Below are 21727 nucleotides of genomic sequence, written 5' to 3' on the forward strand. Positions count from 1 at the left end.
CAAGGCTCCATAGTATAGGAACACTTCACAAGTGGAGTTGTCCCAGGCTATGCACTAACGCAGCAGATCTGCTGAATGCCCCAGACCAAAGTGCCCAACTTTATAATCAGGGGTAGCCTTATTAGTCTGTATTCACAAAAACAACAAGGAGTCTGGTGGCATTGTTGTTTCAACTTTATAATCCACCACAATTAGCTCAAAAGTCCCCAGACATAGTAGGGTGGTTGCATGACCGCAATTCCACCAGCAGGGGGCCTCAGTCTTTGTTCCACTGGGCAGAGACATCAGATTTTAGGCAGTAAATCTGACCCAGGATTTTTAATTTACCAGTGGCCGTGTTTTACAAATACTTAAATCCCTATAAATCCTTAAAAGTCACTGCAAAACACAAACAAAACATCTACAAAGAGAATTCCAATGATAAATAAATATAATAGAGGGCATAGGAAGATAGAGTGTCTTTATACACAATCAGTTATAATAGGCTCACTAAATAGTCCCTAGCTCCCCACATTATTCAAAATAACGTAAATTCATACTTTACATCAAAACAAGAGAGACCCCAAAAAGCAGGGCACTGAACACAAGAATGGCCATACTGGGTCGGACCAATGGTCCGTATAGCCCAGTAGCCTCTCTTCCAACAGTGGCCAACTGCTTTTCTGGACGAGTAGAAAGAGCAAAGAGGGTAACATAACAGCATGAAGTCAGTGACCCATCTGTACTAACATTTTTCACAACGAAAGAAAAATAAACCAACAGTAATTGCTTGCTCTGATATTTTGAAAAGAAATGGGATTTCAAGCTTCTTGAGTTGAAGAGATTTAATAGTGCTTTTGGTGAGACGTGCTGCTCAAGAGTTAAAGTAATAAAATAGAAGTACGCATGATTACATGAAATAGGTTATATCACTGCATGCAGTAATTTTTTCATCATCTTATTTTCAGAAGTAAACAGAGAGAGTCTCTTTGAAAATGTTCTTTCAACCCCAGCTGTTGTGATTGACTATGCTTAGGTGCCATCTGGTGGAAAACCTGTGCAACTGTAGTTCAAAAGGGAATTTTGCTTTTAATATACATGTACCTAAGAAAGCTTAGTTCAGGGACAATTTTCACAGAGCCCTACTCTTCACCCAGATTTCTAGTGGGCTTGATGGATGCATGGTGAGTTTGAGGAATCTAGCCAAGATCACAGTGACTAAAGAACAAACATTTTGGTGGTCTGATATAAGCCATGGTCATTAGCTTGAATCCAGCCCATAAAAAACCAAGATCAATTTTATGTCTGAAGAGCGCTGTACAAAAATCATCATCTTACAGCTTTTTAATGGCTTATATGAAATGACTTTAGTCTCAATCCCATTCCCAATGAACGTGTACGCATAGCATCATACACCTCTACCAAATTTGGCATTCTTGTTGGCTCTCTCAGCTAAGTGGCAAGAACTGAATGAGCACAACAATTAGTTTCCCTCTCACCGATAGAAGAAGGTCCCCCGCAAGTCAGGTTTAAGGCACATTGATATGGATGGGCCTATTCTGTCTATATAGTACTGGTCCTGGGGATAACTGAAGGATTTCACTTAGCCAGAACTGAAAATCCAGCACTAAATTAACACAAAAAAACCCCACAAACCATGAAGTTCCCCACCTCTAGAGAAGCAAGCAGTACTAGGGTTGCTTTCATTGACCTTATTGACTGGTTGTGGAATGGATTTGGATGTTAATGGGAGATTGCCTGCATATCGCTTCTATGCACAAAAGAAAGGAGGAGGGGGATGTCTGTTTTTAAAAGGTTATTTAAAAATAAACCACTTTGATCAGTCCCAACTTTTGAGCTCACCAAGGAGGTTTTCGTCGCCTGAAGACACACGTGCCCTAGTCAGCTGTAGCAAGGAACAGAACACATTTAGAGGCACATGGTTCGTTACCCTCACAACACGCTGTATTTTATTTTAAAGGAGTCTACTCTAACCTGATGCTTTAATGTCCTTTAGAAAATCATTTCCTAGCAGTCTCCTGGATAAATCACAGCTTTGTGTCAGTACACAGAGACTCCTGTTACAAGCTAGTTTAAAACTCAATGTACTGTAAAATATCATCACCCATAAGGAACTGGTGGCTGATTTACAAACAAAAAAGTATTCAAAGGTGGAGGACTGGGATAGATTAATCTGTCCTCTGGGTCACTGCAAGTGAAATCACCTAACTTGTCATCTGAATGTTGGACTCCAAATTTTGTGGTGTCTCTTTTTTCTGAGCTTTGTAATCACACGGGGAAAGTATTTTAAAACACTTGAATTTCTAACAGTTTCCAAACTACTGACACAGCAAACTTTGTGAGATGGAAGAAGTGTTAAAATTCTGGACCGCTCTGAACATTTATATGGAAATCAGCATGGATATTTAATGTCCTAGATCTAGACCTACATCTAGATCTCTTTATAGAATTAGCAGTTATGCACTATCTGGGAGAAGATGATTCTGCACAAAACTAAAAAGTGGTAAAGTTGTGATGACACACAGCTAACAAAGTGACTGAGAAAAGGGAAAGCAATTCTATATTAACCTTCCCCAGAAGGACTACAGTCTCAGAGGTTGTTCAGACAAACATTCAGAAGAAATCCTAGGTTGTCCCACACATTCTTTTCTTGAAGACAAGCTAGATGGCTTGGTTCTCTTTCCATGGTCTGTGCCAAACATGCTGTTCATACACACACTAATCTACAAATAGACCTCACCATACGCTAGGACTACAAACACGCCATCATAAACTACAGCTCCTAGCCTGCCCATGCCAACTGGACTAGTTCTCAGTAACTAAAGCCACTAAGGGCTAACCCAACCCCTCACCACTGAGAGGAGAGGATGTTCCAATCCTGTGCACAAATCTTTAAGATTTGTTTCTTAAAGATTCAATATCCCCCATCCCTTCAGTTAAGATCTGAAAAAAGCTCAGTCTGTATCTGAGACATCCAACTAGTGTTCCAGCCCCACCCAACTTAATACCCCTAATATTTCTATGGTTAACACACATGGGTGGGGGGGACGACTATTATTCAGGCATTTTCACATCATAAAACTTTCTCCTCCTCCAGCCCCATTTACAGGATATTTTTAAAAGAAAAATCAATAATGCAAGTCTTTTAATATAAGATCTCATGTACATTCATCAATCCCAACATTTATTCAGAACAGACTGCCACAAGGAAATTAGGGACAGAGTGAGTCATATGGCAGTCACACAGAGAACAGATACACCAAGGAACAGAAAAAATAATTAGCATGTTATTAAAGTGTATGTGTTCAAATGCATCCATTTCTCCCAAGATGAAGTGATTCACCTACGCATTCTTTACAGTGACGAATTCAGCAAGAGGTGTGCTGATGTTATTAGTTAAGATGTCTGTTTATGGACTGGTTTCAGAGTAGCAGCCGCATTAGTCTGTATTCGCAAAAAGAAAAGGAGTACTTGTGGCACCTTAGAGACTAACCAATTTATTTGAGCATAAGCTTTCGTGAGCTACAGCTCACTTCATCGGATGCAACTAAATTGGTTAGTCTCTAAGGTGTCACAAGTACTCCTTTTCTTTTTGTTTATGGACTGGTATATTTTTTGAAGTTTTCGCACCAGGACAGCCCATCTCCTATCAAAGAGGCTCACATCACTTGTGCTGCCAACATACCATTTCTCTTACCACACTGTCACATGTTCATGATAGGGACACTTTACCCTGCCAGTTTTAATACTGCATACATCCTTGCAGGATAACACTGCTGTCACCTGATCAGAGGGGTCTCTTTACTGTATAAGGTCACCAAAACACACCCAGCAACGGAGAGAGATAGGCCAGTGGAGAATACTTTGTTGAACTATTACTGGTCCTGAAGTTGTGTATTTTTAAATAGACCATTACATGGTCAAATACTGGATTTGTCTCCACACATTTCCTGTATCCCTTACCCTTCTGAGTCATGTGTTTTGTTTTGACTAATGCAAATGATGGGCTATAGATATGGAATCACCACTTCAACTGCATTTCCTCACCTGGAATACTGTGTGCAGTTCTGGTCTCCCATGTTTAAGAAGGATGAATTCAAACTGGAACAGGTACAGAGAAGGGCTACTAGGATGATCAGAGGAATGGAAAACTTGTCTTATGAAAGGAGACTCAAGGAGCTTGGCTTGTTTAGCCTAACTAAAAGAAGGTTGAGGGGAGATATGATTGCTCTCTATAAATATATCAGAGGGATAAATACCAGAGAGGGAGAGGAATTATTTAAGCTCATTACCAATGTGGACACAAGAACAAATGGATATAAACTGGCCACCAGGAAGTTTAGACTTGAAATTAGACGAAGGTTTCTAACCATCAGAGGAGTGAAGTTTTGGAATAGCCTTCCAAGGGAAGCAGTGGGGGCAAGAGATCTATCTGGCTTTAAGATTAAACTCGATAAGTTTATGGAGGAGATGGTATGATGGGATAACATGGTTTTGGTAATTACATATTCATGGTAAATAGGCCTAATGGCCTGTGATGGGGTGTTAAATGGGGTGGGATCTGAGTTACCCAGGAAAGAATTTTCTGTAGTATCTGGCTGGTGAATCTTGCCCACATGCACAGGGTATAGCGGATCGCCATATTTGGGGTTGGGAAGGAATTTCCCTCCAGGGCAGATTGGAAGAGGCCCTGGAGATTTTTCGCCTTCCTCTGTAGCATGGGGCATGGGTCACTTGCTGGAGGACTCTCTGCTCCTTGAAGTCTTTAAACCACGATTTGAGGACTTAAATAGCTCAGACATTGGTGAGAGGTTTTTTGCAGGAGCAGGTCGGTGAAATTCTGTGGCCTGTGTTGTGCAGGAGGTCAGACTAGATGATCATAATGGTCCCTTCTGACCTTAGTGTCTATGATAAAAAAAATAAGGGGTGGTTTCAGGTGGGTCACCCAGCTATTTACTAGAGTGTCTCACTCAAAAGTGGTTGGACCTTATTGTAGAAAAGGGCAACAAAAATGATTAGGAGTATGGAAAAGCTTCCATATGAGGAGAAATTAATAAGACTGGGACTTTTCAGCTTGGAAAAGAGACGACTAAGGAGGGATATAATGGAGGTCTATAAAATCATGACTAGTGTGAAGAAAGTAAATAAGGAAGTGTTATTTACTCCTTCTCATAACACAAAAACTAGGGGTCACCAAATGAAATTAATATGCAGCAGGTTTAAAACAAACAAAAGGAAGTTTGTTCATACAATGCATAGAACTTCTTCATACAATGCATAGATCAGCCTGTGTAACTCCTTGCCAGAGGATGTTGTGAAGGCCAGACTATTCAAAAAAGAACTAGATAAGTTCATGGAAGACAGGTCCATTAAAACCTGTTAGTCGGGATGGACAGGGATGCAAAACCAAGACCTTCTGATGGTTGCATGCATGTTATACCTAACGAGCACACTGCTGTTGCTCTGTTATGGTCCCTGAAGGTGCAATCTGCACTACTGACTGGGCAGGCTTATTCTATATGCCCAATTCTGCCATTTTCAATTTGAAGGTAGGACGTGCAGTAGTTGTTAGTGCATATACACCACACGATGCAAGACCTGATGCTGACAAAGATGCTTGTTATGCCATGCTAGAAGATATTGTATCTAGGTCAACACGCCAACTCCATATTGTCATCTTAGGAGATATAAATATGAGGCTATATCCCCCAAGGATCTGTACTGGGACCTGTGCTGTTCAACTTATTCATAAATGGAAAAAGGAAATAAACAGTGAAGTGGCAAAGTTTGCAGGCAATACTAAATTACTCAAGATAGTTAAGTCCAAAACTGACTGCGAAGAGTTACAAAGGGATCTCACAAAACTGGATTATTGAGCAACACAATGACAATCTAAGTTGATAAGTGCAAAGTAATGCTGATATGTGTAAAGCACACTGGAAAATATAATCCCAACTATACATACAAAATGATGGGCTCTAAATTAGGTGTTATTACTCAAAGATCTTGGCGTCATCATGGATAGTTCTCTGAAAACATCTGCTCAAATGTGCAGCTGCAGTCAAAGGAAGCTAACAATGTTAGGAACCATTAGGAAAGGGATAGATAAGACAGAAAATATCATAACACCACACATAAATGGTGTGGAGAAAAAGAAGAGAGAAGTGGTATTTACTCCTTAACAGAACACAAAAAACAAGGGTCACCCAGTGAAATTAATAGGCAGCAGGTTTAAAACAAGAAAGAAGAGGTACTTCTTCACACAACAGTTAACCTGTGGAACTCAATGCCAAGGGATGTTGTGAAGGCCAAAAACTATAACTGGGTACAAAAAAAAACAACAGATAAGTTGACAGAGGATAGGTCCATCAATGGCTATTAACCAAGATTGTCATGATTGCAATACTATGCTCTAGGTGTCCCTAAAACTCTGACTACCAGAAGCTGGGACTGGATGACAGGGCATGGATCACTTGATAATTGCCCTGCTCTGCTCATTCCCTCTACAGCAACTGGCACTGGCCACTGCCAGAAGACAGCATACTAGGTTAGATGGATCATCAGTCTGACCCATTATGACCATTCTTATGTTCTTAAATTGGCCAGGAAAGAGGTGGATTTGAACTGGTACTGGAATCACACAGCTTACAGAAAGAGAGTTCAGATAATGATTCACATCTACTAAAATATGCTTCCACAAATGGACTATTTTTAATGGCTATCTGGTTTCCGCACACAAATTGCCAGAAGCATAAATCTCAATATCCAATCCATATAGAATGTATGTGTATTTAAGAATGTATTCTGGAGCAAGATTAGCATTGAATCCTAACAACGATATTCTATTTAACAAAGTTCCAGAGAAGGATATCTATTGCACTGAAACACTTCAATTTTGATAAGATGCATGATGAAGTGATCACTAACAGATATGTGATTTCCAATAATTATTTTATATTGGATGACCACCTGTCTACCACGAGGAAGAGTGGACTGTATTTTGGGATTCTATAAGAGACTGTGGGAACACAACTAGGAATAAGGAGAATGAAAAAAAGCAACAAAGATCATAGTATCAAATTATGGGAGAGGAAAAAAAAAGAAAGAAAGAGGTGCAGTGCAGAATGGATGCACTGGAAGGTCAGATCAAGTCAGTGAAGAAAGGAGGAAATGGACAAGGAAAAGAAATGTCATGAACAAGCAGTTAAGAGAGCCTGTCAGAATTATCATAATCAATGGTGGAATGATATGAAGCAGTGTATTGAGGAAGGCTCTGAAAGACATGACCATACATGTGTATTTGAGAAGCTGAAGCTCCTAACTGTACATCCATTATTGGTGTTTTCACCAGTTTAAGAACAGAAATGGAGAATACTGCCAGGATATTACCTTAAGCACTAGAATGAGCATTTTTGAGAATTAAATGAGCATATCCCACCAAAACGCAGACTACAACTTAATCCAAAAAATGAACACTGGCAAAAGCGGCTGCAATCAGCACAGTTGATATTGCTATGCCAGTAACGGCTGCCCGAGCAGTTAGTGTGCCTCGTGGAGAAATTGTATCATGATACAATTAGCAGTGTGAAAGTAAATAGTTATATTACAGACTGGTTTTTTGTACAATCAGGAGTTCCCCGAGAATGTGTTCTCTTACTAATGTTATTTAATATTCTAACAGATTACCTGACAACAGAATTGACTAAGGCCAAAGTAGATGTGCAATTTAAAGAGTCATCTTTAGAGGATCTCAAGTAATCAGATAGTTTTGTCTTACTCGGAGAGACTATTGGCCAACTATAGCTAATGCTAGAAGAGATATGAAGACGTGCAGAACCTATGGGACTTAAGATCAATGGTGATAAAACCAAATTTAAGCATGCCTCCTATAAAGCGGAAATGAACGACCAGTAGATACTGCATGTAGATGGTAAGTACAGTGAAGGGATGACCAGCTTTATCTATCTGGGTAGTCAGTTGACAGCAGGAGGTTCTATATATGAAGAAATCACATCTGCCTTGCATCAGTGGCATTTCAGCATCGTCAAAGACCTCTGTTTGGGCAGCAAGATGGGCTTGTCTTCACTACCAGGGAGATTGATGCTGCTGCAATCGATGCAACAGGTATAGTGAAGACCCACTAAATTGATGGCAGAGCACTCTCCGGTTGACACCGGTACTCCAGCTCCCCAAGAAGAGCAAGTTAAGTCGACCAGACAGCATCTCCCATCGACACAGTACAGTGAAGACACCAGGGTAAGTCGACCTAAGTTACATCGACTCCAGCTATGTTATTCACGTAGCTTGAGTAGCATAACTTAGGTCGACTTACGCCAGTAGTGAAGACATTCCCTAAGATACGAGTGACACAGTGATCATAGTAGTGATGACAACTCCATTATATGGAGCAAAAACATGGCTGCTAACAGGTCAGGAGAAGAAACGAACAGTTTCAGTGTCAAAAGTTACAGCACTTCCTTAATATCCATTGGTTTGACTTTGTCACAAATGAGGAGATACTTAGACTACCCTGACAAGTTGCAGTCTTGCACCAGTTGAAAACAAGATGACTGCAACAGTGAGGTCATGTCCAACCTGTAGGAGATGGTACACTTTTACAGAAGGTTTATAGAGCTGAGATCGAAGGAAGCAGAGCACAAGGCTGACCACATATAAGGATAGAAGAAATAATTTTGGAGGGATTTCAGAAACCTAAACCCTCCCATATTGACTCTTGCCAAAAGACAAAGACTTGCAAGGTAGCATTCAAGATGGAAGTCCATTCTATGTGCCACTACAGTTACATCATAGCCATATGGATCTGCTGCCGCTGTCACCCCCACCATCTTTTTCATCCTGCTCTGCCTGGAGCATGCATAATTCCCGAGAATAGAAGTGATGAAGATGTATTTGAGGAGTGCCTATATAGAGAGATTGAAACAGGTGGTTCCTCCTGCACATCTATCTGGGCCAGCAGAAAGCTTCCAACCTGAAGACATTTGTACAAGTCACTGACCAGGATAGTAGGTTTTGGTTTTTGTTTTTGTTTTGTTTTTTTTTTTTTTAATTTCAGGAAGGCAAAAAGAGTTCCCAGTTAAGTTTGGTCCAAAATCAGAAACAGCCCATTTGTCTTCCATTGTAAGAGTAGCCAAATTCAGAATACTGGGGGAGTTGCAAGCACTTGACATTTCTCTCTGCTGACAACAAAGATGTGAGGGCTGAATCCTGAGAACACTGTATGTAACAGCAATACTGACAGAAGGAATCCATGTATAATCTTCCAGCCTCGACTAATTTTATCAAAGATGGAGGTTACCAAAAAATCACCTAAAGCTCCAGGTTGAGAACCGTGGTTGACAGCTCCACTCTTCAGGTGCAATGGAACTTTCTATTACAAGGCTCTAAGCTCATTTATGCTTAGAGTAGCAGCTTTCCCAGGGCTGGTCTGAGACTATGGAGTGAACTCCCACAGGACTTACAGGCCATCATGAACTTTACCACCTTCTGCTCCAAGTGCAAGGAGCACTTCTTCGACCTTGCCTTCTCCAATACCAACACATAGGAGTGTACATACAAACACAACACCAACTACAAAACCTACCAAAATAATACACTGCACCACAAATGTAATTCTCCCCAGGGGAAGAGTATGGCAAAGAATGAACTACATGTGATATTGCAGGAGCAGGATTGTATAATTGTACTATAAGAATAGAGGTACTAATGTATGTCTTGATTTCATTTTACCAGCCACCCCATTTGAATAGCAGAAGGAAATGACCCTTTAGGGCTAGGAGAGATTCTGTTTCCCATGCATTACAAAGTAGGCCCTTTTAGATCTTTGTTTTAAGGTTTAGCTAGTAAGAGACAGGATCCTGTATTGTGGCTATGTTAAATAGATTAGAGGAACGTTGAGGGCTGGGGCCCCAGTGTGAATTGTTTTGGTTATAAGATGTAGTAAGCTTTAATTTACAACGTCTTTTCCTTGATATAAAGTACTGCTGTTTGTATTCTTAAAGGTCTCCGTGAAAGACTGTGTGAATGAGGAATGTATGTATCAGGAAAAGATAAGGTGTGAAGGCCACTGTTATAGACAGATGGTCAAGGAAGGAGGAGTGAAGAGACTTAACGACATCAGAGAACCATCAGTGCGCATGCATAATGAAGGAAGGGCAGATTGACGACCCTGAGGTGGAGGCTGGCACCCCTAAAGACAAGACAATTGATTAAATTGAAACCAGGACAGGACGACCCGCTCAGAGTAACCGGTCACAAACTTCACACGGCAAAATCCATAGACTTCAACAGAGAAAAAAAGACTATAAGAACAGAGTGCTTGGCCATGGGACTTTGGGTTCATCTTGCCACACTCCAGGAGCATCGGATCACGACCGACAGAGTCCTGCTCCCCTCTGCAACCAATCTGGCTGGCCACTAGATTGATCCAGACTCTGGACTGGTAACTATAAACATCAAGTGGCAGGACTGTGTGCATGGGCGGGGGGAGGGTGTGATCGAAAACCATATGCTAACTGTTGTATTCTCAATAAATGCGGCGTGCTGCCTTCTCCTCTATAAAAATCCTGTGTGCTTCTTATAAGTACAACATTTTGTGTATCTTGTATCACTTACTGCTCCACTGGAAGATGCTCAGATACTAATAGTGAAGACGACAGTATAAGCACCTTTTTGGAATAGTACAGAACAGAGCAGTTTAACATCATGTTTGATACAGAAGTGTCCCAAACCATGATGTTCTAATAATGAATAATCAGGAGAAATACTAGAAAGGCCAAGCGGTCAGCCTCACTTTCCATCACAAGCCAAGAGAATTCAACAGTTAAAAACCATCGCACAATACCAGACATCTTAAACTGTAGACTTGTAATTTTAAGTCTATTCAGCCCCTGTAATATACTGTGGATATAAATGTTGGATTTTAATTGAGCTCTTCCTCCCACCCCCCAACCCCCAGAAAAGGAAGGTATAATGATGTTACTTATCCTTTCTGTTTCAGTCATGGTAGACCAGACGTCCCTAAACTGTGGGGCATGCCGCCCTAGACAGGCACGGAGGAGCGTTCGGGAGCGGGGCTGCGACTGCAGCCCGGGGCCAGCCCCCACAGGGGATCGGGAGGGAGCACCACCCTGCTCCAGCCATGGCCCCAGTCTCAGCCCCCTTACTCCTGTCCGCATCCCCCGCTCCCAGAACCGCGGCCCCACTCCCAGCCTCCAGGGAGGAGGAAGGGGACAATTGTGGTAGACATAAAAGACAATGTCTGCATTGCACAGAACCTCTGATATTAAAAATCTTAAATAAATGTAAATGTCCCTGTCCACAAGAGTGGTCTACTTTTAGATTGGTTTTGGTTTTATTTTCTGGGCTTAGAAAACTAGCTTCTGATATTGGGTTTAACTTTCAAAGCAATTCAGATCCATTTTTCAGATACATCTCAATAGGAATTTTACTGTTAACATCTATAGGAGAGGCTATGAAGAAAGTAAGAGATTTAGCGAGAATGATTTTAAGAGAAATACCATAGCATAAATTATTGGATTATTTTTAACAAATTTGAGAAGTATCCACAATATGTATATCCAGTAATACATTAGTGTAGAAGCTAGTTTTATTCCACACAGATCCAATCTAATCCAAAACATCTTATTATTATTAGCCATACACATACAAATGTCTTGGCATTTGAATAGGACATGCCAGAGTCATATTCCTAAGCAGGGGAGTTTTAAATTTTACGGTAGCAATATTGGCTTAGGAAAAAGGCTATGGAAAGCCGAGGTGTTTTTTAAAAAGTCAACATTTACTAAAGCTCTGCGTATTCTTAATACCTACAGTTCTTGACAATCGATGTGTTAAAAATTAGGGCCCTAGGAGTTGATTAGAAAGAATGAGGCTATGTATTTCCATTAGCAAGACATGGCAGCATCCTCAGGATGACTGCCTCTTCCAGCAATCCACATTAGCAGTGATCTCAGACTTTTCCTATTTACATGCAATGTAAATTCCTATTTTCTGCAAACTGCATGGAAACTTTTTAAAAACACCATAATAGAGGCCCAATTTAAAAGTATTCCCTCAAATTAAAAAATATAGCAAGAACACCAAAAAAGTGCCACCGTGACTAAACAACAAAGTAAAAGAAGCAGTGGGAGGCAAAAAGGCATCCTTTAAAAAAGTGGAAGTTAAATCCTAGTGAGGAAAATAGAAAGGAGAATAAACTCTGGCAACAGAAGTGTAAAAATATAATTCATCATCATCAATCCCATAACTGCATGGGTCGTTGGGGCACCATCATTGATGAGCAATCAACCGTCTCCACCCCTAACGATTGTGTGTCAGTGCTTGAGTCTCCGCGAAGTCCATTCCTGTTCACTCTTTTACGTTGTCAATCCATAACTTCTGCTGTCTACCTCTTCTTCTCTTCCCCTGGACTGTCCCTTGGAGGATGATCTTGCATAGGCCAGATGATCTTGTTACATGGCTGTACCACTTCAGCTTGCGCTTCTTCACGGTCGTCAGGAGGTCTTCATATGACCCAGCACATTGGGTGATGATGTTGCAGACCTTTTCATTAGTGACGTGGTCGAAGTAGGAGATACCCAGTATTTTACGGAAGCACCTCATCTCTACCACCTGTATTTTCCATTCATGTTCTGCCGTAAGGGTCCACGTCTCGCATGCATACAGAAAAATGGAGATGACCAATGCATGCAGCAGTTTCAGTTTGGATTCCAGGGAGATGTTCTTATTCCTCCAAAGTGGCTTTAAGCTTTGACACTTCTGATGTTGTTTGCGCGGTTCTTGCTCGAATTTCTGCCTTGGATCCTTCATTAGTGATGACTTCCCCCAAATATTGGAACTGTTTCACTGTCTCCAGCTCTTGTCCACTGACAGTGATATGTGAGCTGATCCCATCACATCTGTTTGTCATCAGCTTGGTTTTCTCTGCACTAATTTCCATGCCATATTTTGCGGAGGGTTTCATCCAATCATTTCACAAGGTTGGCAAGTTCATCTTCGCTGCCTGCCAGGCCACCAATGTCATCAGCGAACCAAAGATTTGAGATTGTTCACCCCCCAATGCTGACTGTGCATGTGTGATCTTCCAGGGCATCAGTTATCATGCGCTCCAAGTATATGTTGAACAGTGTGGGAAAAAGAAGCCAGCTTTGCTGGACTCCAGCAGTGGTGCAAAACCACTTTCCTATTGTGCCACTGATGAGAACTGCACTGCTGGCCTTGGCATACGGTTGTTTAATAGTAAGAATAAGCTTACGACCAATATTGTACTTCTTCATGGTTGCCCAGAGAGCTTCGTGCCATACTCTGTCAAACGCCTTCTTGAAGTCAACAAAGACATGGTAGATGTCCTGCTGGTGTTGTAAGTACTTCTCACATAGAACACAAAGGATGAAAATCTGTTCTGTGGTACTTCTTCCAGCACGAAAGCCAGCCTATTCTTCAGCGATGATGTTGTCTGCTTGTGACTTCAATCTGTTCAATATGACTTTCAACATCATTTTGCTGGGACAGCTAATTAAGCATATGGTCCGGTAATTTTGACACAACTGCAGGTTGCCTTTGGCAGAATGACAATTAGTGACTGGATCCACCTGGCGGACCACTCACCACTCTGCCAGATCTTGTTGCATATCTATTACTATTTCTCCTCTGAATTTCATCAGTTCGGCTGGGATGTTGTCAATACCTGTAGCCTTTCTGTTCTTGAGTGATTTCACAGCTGTCCCCACTTCTTCACATAGTTTTGGAAAAAGTCATCCTCCTCTGTTGAATCTGGGCTGTCTAAGACACTAGAATCTCCATTTGTCTGGTGGTTGTATATATTAGAGCAGTAGTTTGTCTACCTATTGATGATGTCCCTTTCTTCGGTAAGACTATTCCCTTCTTTGTCTTGAATTGTGTTAGCTTTGGTCCATCTTTCCTTCGTCAGATCTTATGAAACCTGGACGGCTCGTTTTCTATTGTTATTATTGATACGCTCTTCGATTTTAGAGCACTGTTTTTCAATCCATATCTCCTTAGCCACCTTCATTTCTTTCTTGATCTTTCTGCCAATTACCCTGTATTTATCAGCTCCCTCAGTGCTGTTCTTGTCTCTCAAGTTCTCTTCTAATGTCACACATTTGTAGTATTTCACTTGTGACCCATGGTTTTGCATTCTTATGATGTCTCCAAGGATGTCCATTGCTGCCTCATTCATTACAGTACTGAAATTGCTGGTCATTGCTTCTTCCTCTAGAGCAAGCAGCGGGGCAAATTTTCCGCTGATCATTGCTTGGAATGACTCTGCAATGTTTCGGTCTCTGAGTCTTTCTAAGTCAAACTTGATTCTGGTGAACTTTGGCCTGACGATTTTCTTTAGACTTAGCATCACAAGGTCGCGATCACTTCCAATATCAGCACCGGGGAAGATCCTTGGTTTAGCTCTGTTAATCCCAGAACAAAATCAGTTTTGCACCATGATGTAGCCGATCTGGCTGTGATGGAGACCATTAGGAAGGCAAAAAAAAAAAGAATTTGAAGAACAGCTAGCCAAAGACTCAAAAAGTAATAGCAAAAATGTTTTTAAGTACATCAGAAGCAGGAAGCCTGCCAAACAACCAGTGGGGCCACTGGATAATCGATATGCTAAAGGAGCACTCAAGGATGATAAGACCATTGCGGAGAACCTAAATGAATTCTTTGCATTAGTCTTCATGGCTGAGGACGTGAAGGAGATTCCCAAACCTGAGCCATTCTTTTTAGGTGACAAATCTGAGGAACTGTCCCAGATTGAGGTGTCATTAGAGGAGGTTTTGGAACAAATTGATAAATTAAAAACAGTAATAAGTCACCAGGACCAGATGGTATTCACGTAAGAGTTCTGAAGGAAATCAAATGTGAAATTGCAGAACTACTAACTGTGGTTTGTAACGTATCATTTAAATCGGCTTCTGTACCAAATGACTGGAGGATAGCTAATGCGACACCAATTTTTAAAAAGGGCTCCAGAGGTGATCCTGGCAATTACAGGCCAGTAAGCCTGAGTTCAGTACTGGGCAAATTAGCTGAAACTGTAGTAAAGAACAGAACTGTAAGACATATAGATGAACATAATTTGTTGGGGAAGAGTCAACATGATTTTTGTAAAGGGAAATCATGCCTCACCAATCTACTAGAATTCTTTCAGGGGGGTCAACAAGAATGTAGACAAGGGAGAATCCAGTGGATGTAGTGTACTTAGATTTTCAGAAACCCTTTGACAAGGTCCCTCACCAAAGGCTCTTAAGCAAAGTAAGGTGTCATGGGATAGAAGGGAAGGTCCTCTCAGTGATCAGTAACTGATTAAAAGATAGGAAACAAAGAGTAGGAATAAATGGTCAGTTTTCAGATTGGAGAGAGGTAAATAGTGGTGTTCCCCAAGGGTCTGTACTGGGACCAGTCCTATTCAACATATTCATAAATGATCTGGAAAAAGGGGTTAACAGTGAGGTGGCAAAATCTGCAGATAATACAACAGTATTCAAGATAGCAGTCTGCTTGGGACTTAACTAAGAGCTACAAAGGGATCTCACAAAACTGGATGACTGGGCAACAAAATGGTAGATGAAGTTCAATGCAGTTAAATGCAAAGTAATGCATATTGGAAAACATAATCCCAAATATACATATAAAATGATGGGGTTTAAATTAGCTGTTACCACTCAAGGAAGATCTTGGAGTCATTTTGCACAGTTCTCTGAAAACATCCACTCAATGTGCAGCAGCAGTCAAAAAAGCTAACAGAATGTTGGGAATCATTAAGAAAAGGAGAGATAATAAGACAGAAAATATATTGCACCTATATAAATCCATGGTACACCCACATCTTGAATACTGCGTGCAGATGTGGTCCCCCCCAGCTCAAAGGAGAAATATTGGAAGAGGTTCAGAAAAGGACAACAAAAATGATTAGGGGCATGGAGCAGCTTCCAATCTCTCCTCATACATGACTCTTCAGCTTAGAAAAGAAACAACTAAGGGGGAATATGATGGAGGTCTATAAAATCATGACTGGTGTGGAGAAAGTAAATAAGTAAGTGTTATTTACTCCCTCTCATAACACAAGAACTAGGGGTCACCAAATTAAATTAATAGGCAGCAGGTTTAAACTAATAAAAGGAAGTATTTCTTCACACAACACACAGTCACCTGTGGACCTCTTTGACAGAGGCCGTCACAACATCCAAGACTATGACAGGATTCAAAAAAGAACTAGATAAATTTATGAAGGATAGCTCCATCAATGGCGATTAGCCAGGATGAGAAGGAATGGTGTCCCTAGCCTCTGTTTGCCAGAAGCCACAGGGGATGGATTGCTTGATGGTTGCTGTTCTGTTCATTTCCTCTGGGGCACCTGGCATTGGTCACTGTCGGAAGACAAGATACTGCGCTAGATGAACCTTTGGTCTGACCCAGTATGGCCGTTCTTATGTACCACACCACGTACCTAACCAGTGTCCATGTTTCTATATTTGACTGAAGATGGCATTAAAGTTCAGCATTATAGTATGAGTTAGAGGTTAGAATGTGTATTGTGTGTCTTTGTATGCTGGAAATGTATGGAAATTTTCTGTCTGAGTTGCAGAGTCTGTTAGTTCAAATGATTAATATAAAATAATGCTGACTGAAATATAATGGTTGTGTGTGTTCCATAAGATACCCTTAACAGAACATTTTCTTGGTTTTGTTTTTAAAACAAGGATTGGCATGGGAGGAGTTGTTATTTAAGTAATCTTAACAGGAAACCAAAGCAGTCTGCAGACCAACAGTTTCTGAAAACCAAGACCAAAGAACTTTTCTGTCCTTTGTATCAGCAAGGACACAATCTAACTTCAACGTATTCCTCCCCTTCATGTTCTCTGCATCCTCTATCTGAGCTTTCAAGTTGTTTGCCACACTTCAGAAATGTGTTTTAACACAGGAGTTTATCATCCCCCCGTATGAGCCTATCAATTTTTGTTAATGACAATCTTTTTAAAATTAAAATCTGATTTATTTAATTTAAAGACATGTTTATTTTTAAATAAACCTATTTAAAATTAAATTTGAAACTGATAACCCATGTTAAGGGCTAAACTTATTATAAATCTATTAAAATAATTTAAATTAAATACACAAAATATTTAGTATATATTTGCTGCCAAGTTTTACAGAAAAAGCCAAAACAACTTAACTGATGGAAGTCACTGGCTGAGCACCTGGAACCAAAGCTTGTTGAAAAAGCTAAACTGTCTTTTCAAAGAAGTAGCCTCTTCTGCAGATGCAGAGCAAATACCTGCTTCATTTCAGTTTATTCAAATAAGTTAGTTCAATGACTCGGTCATTCAAAGTTAAGAAACCAATTGGCAGCTGAAAAAGCAGGAAAGCTTGTTTTCCCTTCTCATCTATGAATAAAAAGTAGATCTACTAGTGCTAAAATCTTGAAGGATGTGGTGATCAGAAAGTTTAATTTATTACCTATAGATAACGTTTCCTTTGTTTAATAAAATGAGCTTTTAATGAAAAACATGTTTCAAACAACTTTTTTTCTTATGTTTCCAGCACATTTAAGGAAGTTTTCTTTAACCAAAAAAAACCAAAAAAACAAAAAACATGCTTTTTTGTGCATTTTAATTGAATTTGAATTTCCATCCAAATAGAGCTGAACACCAATCACAAATAAATTAACCATCTAGTAAATAAGAAATGCATAATGAATCATTTTCTAACATAATAAAAATGTAAAAAAATTAAGATTCTGCATATATGTAAGTTAATCAGTATAACTGCTTAAATAAATATGACTAAATATGAGGTAGACCCCAGGTTAGCAAAAGGAATCAAATTTAATGTAAAGGATATATAGAGTTGCAAACCAACATGTTTTAATAGTTACCAATGATGAAACTCAACCTTCCTTTAGGAAAATAACCAAAAAGTATAAATGGAAAACATAAGAACATAAGAATGGCCATACTGGGTCAGACCAAAGGTCCATCCAGCCCAGTATCCTGTCTGCCGACAGTAGCCAATGCCAGGTGCCCCAGAGGGAGTGAACCTAACTGGTAATGATCAAGTGATCTCTCTCATGCCATCCATCTCCATCCTCTGACGAACAGAGGCTAGGGACACCATTCCTTACCCATCCTGGCTAATAGCCATTAATGGACGTAACTGGATAAATTCATGGAGGTTCTCTTTTAAACCCTGTTATAGTCCTAGTCTTCACAACCTCCTCAGGCAAGGAGTTCCACAGGTTGACTGTGCGCTGTGTAAAGAAGAACCTCCTTTTATTTGTTTTAAACCAGCTGCCCATTAATTTCATTTGGTGGCCCCTAGTTCTTATATTATGGGAACAAGTAAATAACTTTTCCTTATTCACTTTCTCCACACCACTCACGATTTTATATAACTCTATCATATCCCCCCTTAGTCTCCTCTTTTCCAAGCTGAAAAGTCCTAGCCTCTTTAATCTCTCCTCAGATAGGACCCGTTCCAAACCCCTAATCATTTTAGTTGCCCTTCTCTGAACCTTTTCTAATGCTAGTATATCTTTTTTGAGATGAGGAGTCCGCATCTGTACGCAGTATTCAAGATGTGGCCGTACCATGGATTTATATAAGGGCAATAAGATATTCTCCATCTTATTCTCTATCCCTTTTTTAATGATTCCTAACATCCTATTCGCTTTTTTGACCGCCGCTGCACACTGCGTGGACGTCTTCAGAGAACTATCCACAATGACTCCAAGATCTCTTTCCTGATTAGTTGTAGTTAAATTAGCCCCAATCATATTGTATGTATAGTTGGGGTTATTTTTTCCAATATGATCTTTTCCAACATAATTAAAAATGATAGTTTAAAATCAAGGTTACCTGCTTAGTGATTTAAATCACTGATTTAAAACAATACACCCTAGGATTATCTATTAACAGCATATGTTCCTTCCTGCGATTCATGAAGGCTTCATGTTCTTCCAGTTTGGGCATCTTCCAATGTCATTAATACAGTTTTTGAAATAGGAGCCAGTACCAATATTTGTTTTAGCACAATTTAGACGTGCCACCCTGAATACAGAAGTATTCTCATATAATAAGAGCAATACCATACATGTGTTGTATTTGGTTGGGACATTTTGTTATTCCAGATATCTAGGTTTAGGGCAAGTACATTTTATTAGAGCATGAGGAGGAAGTAATAAGCTTTGCAAGTTCCCCGTTGGGATTTTTCCTACTGTTTTAAGAAATTAAAGTTTATGTTTTCTGATTTTTTCTTTATCTTCTGGTAAAAAGAGTGCATGTTTATGTACAATTTTGTATATCTTTATAAAATAATAAATGTTAAGAGGATGTAGTTTATTTCCAGCCCAGCTGCTTGATCCTACAATTATATCATAATCCTTTTTGTGACATCAGTGTGCTGCTAACACACGCATATGCCAAGAGGTACAGGATAGCCAATCAGACAGGAACTCCGAGGGTGGAGGGGGAGGAATCCAAAACTTTGACCAACTGAACTCTCTTACTTTTACTGAAAATTGCTCTCCATTACTGTCATTCACATTGTAATTGCTTTGGCCTTGACTCTTTGCCAAACAGGAAACCAGAATCTACGCTTCCAGAAAAGCAGGAATGTTAACCCTATGTTTCATCTAGTCTGGGGGTGGGGTTCTATATCTTTCTGCTGTGACAATTATAAAACTTTTCCTTAAAAACAAAAATGTGAACGCATAAAGCTGCTACATGAGACTGCTTAGAGCCCACACCTAGGAATTGTGCCAGATATAGCATAGCTGGTCAAGAGAATCTTATAATAAATTCAGATTTTAACTTGTTCCTCATTTATCTGACAGCCTCAATAAAACCTCATACACAATCTTTGGTAGGAAAGGATTACAGCAATCTATTTAAGAAGCTATATTGTAAGTATCACTGACTTTAAAACATAACCATAACAAGTCATTTAGAAAGTCCCTCACCTGAAGATATTAATAGAACGGTTTTGTTGGAAGAAGAGACATTTTTCAAAGTTTTACACTAGCAACACAGGAAAGACCAACAACTTTATTTTCAGAGGTGCTGAGCATCCACAATCACTATGATTTCTAGGGAAGTTGCAGGTACTTAGCATCTCTGAAAAAATCAAGTCACACGTTTTAACAATAATGCAAATAAAGTCTGTTAGTCAATTTGAGTGCAGAATGCCCGTTAACTTTGATGGGATTCTGCTCATGGAAGAGTTGCAGAATCAGGCCCCACTGGGTATGATAGTGAAGGATTGTCACATTTACTTACTTCACTGTAAATGCCTGAGCTAAAACACTAGATAAGTAAAATTAGCTTGTTTTGCCATTGTGAATGTTTCAAGACATAACTACCACACTGAAGTATAATAGCTTTTTGTGTGTGTGTGTGTAACAAAAACACAAGATAAAAGTAGCCCAGGGGTAACTGTTAGCTGAAAATACTGACTTGGCAAAAAAGACTATTTTCAATTTGACACCTCGAAACTGTAACTTAGTGGGTAGTAGGAATTTGTATAATTATGAATTGGACCAAGGAGGTGAGACAGTACTCTTGAGGTCACTGGGAATGTAATGTACATACTCCTTGGAATTAATGCCTGCATACCACTAGAACATAAGTTATGCATCAGTTCAGATGTTATGAAAAGACACTAAAGATAGGAGGTATTACATTTTATTTTATATGATTGATTTTCTCATTTCCCTCAACACAAGCAGTGCATTATAAAAGGTACTTTTGTGTATAGAATCATAGAATATCAGGCTTGGAAGGGACCTCAGGAGGTCATCTAGTTGAACCCCCTGCTCAAAGCAGGACCAATCCCCAATTTTTATTTTTATTTTTTCCCAGCTCCCTAAATGGCCCCCTCAAGGACTGAACTCACAACCCTGGGTTTAGCAAGCCAATCCTCAAACCACTGAGCGACCCCTCCCCCCCTTCAGAAGCTGAAGACAGTACCTTTTATAACTCATAGGTTAAAGCCAAAATGACTGAGCTATGACATCATTTACAATAGATCATGCGTGGTTCAAGCACATTAGTAAAATCAATGGGGCAATGGACACAGCAAATCTTGCAACCAACACTTGGAAGATGTATTGAGAATTAAGCCCCACCTTTTCGCATGATTGTCAAGACAGCAGCATGTTTTCTGTATTTATCAGCAACTGACATTACCTGAGCAGTGAGACAGAGCAATTTGCTTTTCTGGGATCATTATATACCTCTAGTAATTGTGAAGCATAAGGTAGAAAGCCACTTATCTGTTGACATAACTACAAAATATTATGATTAAAAATCTCCAACTCTGAGGAATATACTTATGCTAACAAACCGATAAAGAGGCTGAACATGGAGGGCAGAGGTACATGCTGTACCTTCCAATGGGGAGAGAGTATGGCTTTTGTAAATTTTAGTCTCATAGGAAGAAAAATTGGGATTAAGAGCAGAAAACAATATAAGAATTGTTGAGTTCCATGAAAGCCCATCTTAATTTTGACTCAGTGCACATTCTCACTCCCTGGATACTAGACCTGTTGCAGAACTCACTCATTCCGCTTGTGGAAAAGAAAACAGAAAAAACTTCTCCAACACAAACATGTCCCAAACAGATGGGAAAAATAAAAGGGTTGCCTACTATGTTTAAGAACAAAAAACCAGAA

General features: G+C 39.9%; 1 protein-coding gene across 3 annotated transcripts in view; it reads right to left on the reverse strand.

Moving 5' to 3' along the window:
- VPS50 (VPS50 subunit of EARP/GARPII complex) overlaps nucleotides 1-21727 on the reverse strand; it is a 193960-nt gene that overhangs the window by 164910 nt on the left and 7323 nt on the right. The window lies entirely within an intron of this gene.

The sequence above is a fragment of the Natator depressus genome, chromosome 2 (assembly GCF_965152275.1).
Source record: "Natator depressus isolate rNatDep1 chromosome 2, rNatDep2.hap1, whole genome shotgun sequence".
Taxonomy (NCBI): Eukaryota; Metazoa; Chordata; order Testudines; family Cheloniidae; genus Natator; species Natator depressus.